The sequence below is a fragment of the Gavialis gangeticus genome, unplaced genomic scaffold, assembly GCF_001723915.1.
Source record: "Gavialis gangeticus isolate Ggan-Ray unplaced genomic scaffold, GavGan_comp1, whole genome shotgun sequence".
Classification (NCBI taxonomy): Eukaryota; Metazoa; Chordata; order Crocodylia; family Gavialidae; genus Gavialis; species Gavialis gangeticus.
This window is the reverse complement of record NW_017729029.1, coordinates 67730745-67736989: the sequence shown is the minus strand read 5'-3', so window position 1 is coordinate 67736989 and position 6245 is coordinate 67730745. Positions and strand designations below refer to the sequence as shown.

At 39.0% G+C, this 6245-nt stretch overlaps 1 long non-coding RNA gene across 1 annotated transcript in view; it reads left to right on the top strand.

The window, feature by feature from the left end:
• Positions 1–3931: 3931 nt before the first annotated feature.
• The window catches only part of LOC109300435, a 27569-nt gene continuing 25255 nt past the window's right edge, over positions 3932–6245 (top strand). Inside the window, exons 1-2 of the long non-coding RNA XR_002098225.1 lie at positions 3932–4546; positions 4926–5061. This is a non-coding gene — a long non-coding RNA (uncharacterized LOC109300435). The remainder of the gene's footprint in view (positions 4547–4925; positions 5062–6245) is intronic.

Here is a 6245-nt window from a genome sequence, read left to right as displayed (position 1 = left end):
TTCCATAGTCAGAAACAGAGTGAAAGCTAGGAGCTGACATTTTCCAAGGGGTGCCTTGAATTTAAAAAGGTTAAGAACCACTGATATAGAGCAAAGATATGGAGCCATGTTTCTCCTGAGCTGACTAGATCCTTTCTTTTTAGCACACAGCAACATGAATTACAATATTGTTTTTCTGTTTATATGAAATTCAGAATGCATGCATCATTAATATTACAAAATGTAAAGCACTATAATGAAAAGCTGAATTTCTTATAGTAACTTTGTTATCATCATTATAGATAAAGATAATGACAAATATTTTGAAGATTTTTTTTCCCATGGAAATACAAAACAATTTCAGGGTGACAATATCATAAGAGAAATTCAAGGTGCCTTACAACAAAATCAAAACGAAAATCAATATGGCTTAACCATAAGCTAAATTGAAATAGAAACCTTTGCCCTTTCCCTTAAACTCTCTTAGAGAAGGCCCTTCATTGAAAGTGCTACATTATAGCAAGACCATAGTGTGAAAAAGGACCAGTCATAGGCAGAGCAAGCTTTGGTTGCTAGAAGAGGGATCCAACCAGAAAAATGTGAAGACTTAAACAGAATAAACGAGTTAATGCCAGACAGGATTTTATATAGTACTCGAAAGACCACATGTTAAGATTAATGTGCTGACATGAAAGGATCCAAAGTGACCCCAGAACAAGAGTAATATCATTAGAAAATTCAACTTCTGCACAAAGCCTTACTGCTGTATAATAGAAACACTGGAGACTATCTGTGTAGCAAAAACAGGAAGGAGAGCAGAAAGAATTCCACTAATCAAATCAACATGTAATAAAATAATGAAAGAGAGTCTCTATGTCAACACAGAATGTGAATGAGTTATCCTTGGTGTATTTTTTCAAATGGAGACAGCAAAGTTTAAGAAAGTATTTGTAGGCTCAGATAAAAAAAATGGAATTCAAAATAACTCCCAAGTTCTTAAGAGTCTCGTACAGACATTCAGGTTCTCCTGGGAAAGTCACCGCTCCCTGAGAAGAAAATCGTGAGTATACAGAGGTTCTGGATTTTTCTCCCAAAATAAAAAATTTGCTCCGGGACATAAGAAACCTGGGAACAACCAGGGTTAAATCCTGCAAGAGTGTATGTCTGTACAAGCTGGGTGACTTCCCTCACAAAGGAACAAAGTCCTCCAGCATCAATTTCCTTCCCCCCTGCCATTCCCAGCACAGGAAAAAGTGTGTCACATTCTGGAGTCTGCTGCTCCAGCAGGGAGTAGACCATGCCTCCTTCACAATCCACATTTTGCTGCAGGGAAATGTACATTGACTGTGGGAAGACTAGGTCAGCCAAATAAGGGCTGCCTTATGCACTGCTACTATCTGTTGCCAGGCAGACCAAGGGAACCTGCAGAACAAGCTCAGTTGTGTGCACAGGACCTCAGGCCCCACTCCTTCCCCTCCCACCACCCCAACCCCAGCTGCACAGTGTGAGCACTGCAAGCTTTCCACTCTTCACAACTTCAATATTCAAATGTCTGTACATACAGATCTGGGTAAGCTTTTCTACCAGGAGAACAAAAATGGGAGAATTCTTGAATTAATTGAAGTCAGACAAATTTACAAGAAATACCTATGTACCATGCCTTCTTAATGCACCGGACTATGAGTTAATATATCTGGAATCTGTTCCTAGCACTGTTACCAACTTACTCAATGACTTTGGCAAAGTATCTTAATTGATCAGTTTGTGTTTCAGTTTCTTTATTGGAGAAAAGTTGATAATAACTAGGGCTTCTCAGAAAATAGTTTTGCTTTATGAGAACCCTGAGGTTCAAGATGTAATGGTGACCTTTTTGTATTTTTTATGACCAATGGGGCAGACAGAGACTGATCATAACAGCCAGTTGCCCAGTGGCTAGATCATTCACTTTGTACATGGGCTATCTAGGTTCTATTACTGCCCTACATGATTTGGAGTAAAAAATGTAAATGGGGTCTTCCAGATTGGCAGATAACTTTTGTTGTTTCTCAAGTCCCCTTAACCAACAGAGTGCTCTAACAATGAGTCAGCCTTTCTCTTGTTTACTCACTCCAGTTGGAGTTCTCCTACTTTGCATAAACATTTGTTTCTTAGCCTAGAAACAGAATAAAATAGTGTTTAGACATTAATGTGAGTTCGTTATTTGTAATGAAAAAAAATGTAAATGAAAGTTGGTGATGCAATTTAGGGTTAATCTCTTTACTGTTTAAGCTTAGGGTTAGTGCTCATGGGAAGACAACTTAAGATGCTATTATCTATGGTACTAATATAACTTAAACCTAAATGGCCCAGCTTGAAAAAATTTAAGAAATGAGGCGCTGAACTAAAACTTCAGCAACAAAAAAACAAATGAACTGCAATACTAGAAATGGAGCACAATTACTACCAAAACTGCTGCCAGAAGACAAAGACTGGCTCCAAAGCTCCCATATATTTGGATTTGTTCAAAATATGGAAAACTCTCCTCGATTCCACTTAGCAGAGACTGCAAAAGGCCTTCTTCAAAAGGTTAATCTTAAATATTTTCCACTGTATCACAAAAGAGGATCAGACGCTGGCATGTGCAGTGTGAACATAGATTTATGCTGTGAACATTAAAATTAATCTGATCCTCAAGAAAGTCTCAGTGGGCATGTCTATCTCAGATGCATTACTGCAAAGTAGCATAGTTTACTGTTCAGTAAATGTGTGTCTACATGTGCACATGCTTACTGTGCAGTAAACCTTGCTAATCATAAGTAAATTTGCTACCTGCAAATGCAAGCAGCAAATTTACTCACCAGTAGTTACTGCATAGTAGTACTCATGTAGACACCTTGGGGTGAGAGATTACTCCCTGCTGGCCACCAAGGGGCAGCAGATTGCTCCCTGCCCCTGGGAGCTGCCTGCTGCTGGAGCAGGTTCTACCACCAGAGCCAAGTGAGGACTATGTCCCCTGGCCCCAGCAGCAGGGAGCTTCAAGCCCCTTGCACTCCAAGATCATGATCAAGGAGTGGGGGGCTGGGAGATCCTTATCTTCCATTGACAGCTCTGTGACCACGGGGCCAGTGCTGAGAGATAAGGATTTCCCAGCACCAGCCCCATGGTCACAGAGCTGGCACTGGGAGTTCCCTGGTGACAGGACGCTGCAGATTCTGGTCCCCACCCAGCTCCGTGATTGTGCAGCAGAGTGAGGAACAGGCTGGGGACCCTCTGCCCAGCTGGGGGCTTGCTGCTAGTTGCCCCACCAGCAGATCAGGGCAGGGGGCTAGGACCTACCCCTCCCCTGCAGCTCTTTCCAAGTCCTCTGCCCCAATCAGGAAACTGGGGCTGGGAGCTCCCTGCTGCTGGGGCAGGGGACATTGTCCTCCCAAGCAGACAGCCCTCTGGTGGCAGAGAGCAATGTCTTGGCTCTGGCCAGCAGACAGCTGTCTCCTGGCCTACTTCTCCCTGCCAGCCCCTGGTCCAGCACCTAGAGGAAACCTTGAGCTTTGGTGGTGACAGGAGCCCATTGCAGGGCCACAGGAAGTGAGAGAAGTATGCTGCTAAGACCAGCAAATCTGCTCCCATGTCCCTGCATAGCTGCCTGCCCAGGAGCATTTACTTGCAAGTAAACTGATCTCAGATCACCTGTATGTGTACATGTGCCCATTAAAAAAGGGAAGCTTTACAGAAGTTAGAGTATGGTCAGGAATCCTGAGCAGACTTTTGCACAGACTTGACCTTTGATGCATCTGCTACCTGCAGAGTCAAACTACCCTGCTAGCTCCCAGACCCTGGTTTTATGTGCCCCAGAGCTCCACCCCTTCCTGTTATCTGGCTCTCCAGCCCACACAGGGGTTTCCATTCTACTTGATAATCAGCTTAGCTCAGCTGCCTCTATTTGTCTAACACGCTTTAGCTTGTTATTGCCCTACACCCTCCTAGGGTCTGTTTTCTTTTGGGGGCTGGCTGCTATTATTGCTAGACCTTCCTGGCTACAAAAGTCCTGTTTCCGATTAGATTGCAGCTAACAGGGTTGCTATTTCCTGTTACAAAGACATTTTCTAACTTAGTAAAACATAGTGTGATCCAAAAATCTTCATATCCAATTTTGTAAAATAGACAACAGAAGGAAAGCTACTGGATGAAATCAGCAGGATAAATCAATTATAACTCAGATCAGTGGAAATTAGATTTAATTCCTTCTCATGGTAAACATAGAAAGAATCAATATAATTTGAATAGTATTTTATAATGGCTGAGAATCTTGCAATAGGGTAATGACATTAGATTTTTTAAAAGCTGAGCTTTTAACAGAACTGTTAAAATTAGATCCTGAAACTAAACCAGAGATAAAAAGATAAACTTTCAAAATTAACTTCTGTTAAATGAGAGAGAGAAGGGATTAGGCAGGACCCCCTGAATATCTATGTAAAGCTAAAAATCGAAAAAGTTTGACGTAAAGAAATTGGGGTGAAAATGTTTGTAATAGGAAATCTTTGCAGAAGCCGGTTATTCAGTGGGAGAGGATCCCACTAATAGGTTTCAGGTAAAATTAGCAAAATATTAAGAGTTTATTTTTAGCACAGACTGGCTTCCTGCAAAAAGGAGGCAGGCAAGAGACAATAGAACAGTTCTTACAGCCAGACCAACTAGGGCAGATGAACCTCCTCAAAGAATAAAATAATATACTGCTATGTCCAGCCTCAGTTAGTAGTTTGCTAATTTCCATAGGGCTTTTGTGCTTGAAAGTAATACCACTGATTAAATAGAGTAAAAGAAGAAGGAGTACTTTATTGAATAAAGGTAAATATTAGATCTGGTCAATTTCTTTGTTGTGGATTATGTTACAAATGTAGCCTTTTTTTCTCAATGAAAATCTTTTGTACATTAATCTAAATGTTTGAGAATGTACTGATTATTTGTAGGTGCTCACCAAATAGCTTGTCCCAACAAAATAATTGTTGTTAGTGGTGTATGATTGGTTTCCTACATCTAATATTGCATCCACTCTCAAGTTGGAATCTGAAAGTTTTAAACAAATGAATGACAGACAAGTAAAAGGTAAGATTTTAGCATAACTTTTTTGGATAATGGTTATTACTGATGTATTCATACCTATTAATTTTTCAGGATTTATAAACATCTTTACAGCTACTAAACAGTTGTCTAAATATGAATGCATGATAAATATTATAGCCCCACAATATAACTGGATTTCAGCAATCTCACTGTTTTCATTAATGAGAATATTCTTGGCAAGGTATATGGGGACTGGCATTTGAAGATGAGTTAAAGAGTTATAGTTTAACTCATGGTTGCAATTGAGACAATGAAAGGAACATGATGGGTTTGACTTCTAATATCCTTCAACTAAAACAACTTTGATATTTAAGTCTATACATAATTTTCACAATACATATCAAATAACAGTACTGTTGTGGTGATGTTGCTGTGATAATCCAGGAAAGATGCTAGAGGCAATAATTCTTGTGGGTGATCTTTTTTGGACCAACTGCATGGTTGGGATAGACATAGGAAAGCCTTTGGGTATCACAGTACCCTTCCTCAGTGAATGAGGTATAATTTATTTGTCACAGAACTAGCATTTAATGAAGTGATTGCTCAACTGGTAAATCAATCAGAAGCTTTATCTTCAAGTTCACTTGAAAACATAATGGAAATAAAGGGATGGAAACACCAGTGAAAAGTGAAGGCTGTGGCAATATTTTAAAAGGGTGTATCACGGGGTTTTTTAATTGATATTGATCCTGAAAATGCTGATACAGAACATAATCAGTAAAGAATTATAAGATGATAATATAATTATACTTATACAACTGTTTTGTATGGAAGGAAAATTACATTCAACAAACAATATCGTTTTTTATTCTAATTTCAAGTTAGTGATAAATTTACTTACTATATGGCCAGTATATTTTTAGTTGAACTAGCTTTAGAAGATGCATGGTCTTTTTTTTAAATCTGATATTTAAAACTGTTCCAAAGAAGATCGAATCTTGCATTTTTACTTTTTCATTTTTAAATGCATTATTTTATTATTTTATTTAATATAATTTATAAAACTATACTGTAGATGGCAAAGCAAAAAGTCCTTTTAAATATAAAATGGAAAGGGTCCACTCTGAAATACTTCAACCTTATCAAATGGTGTAGTTAGATTTTTGGTGGAAAAAAATTCATTAAAATTTCATAGTTTCATAGATTTAGGGTCGGAAGGGACCTAG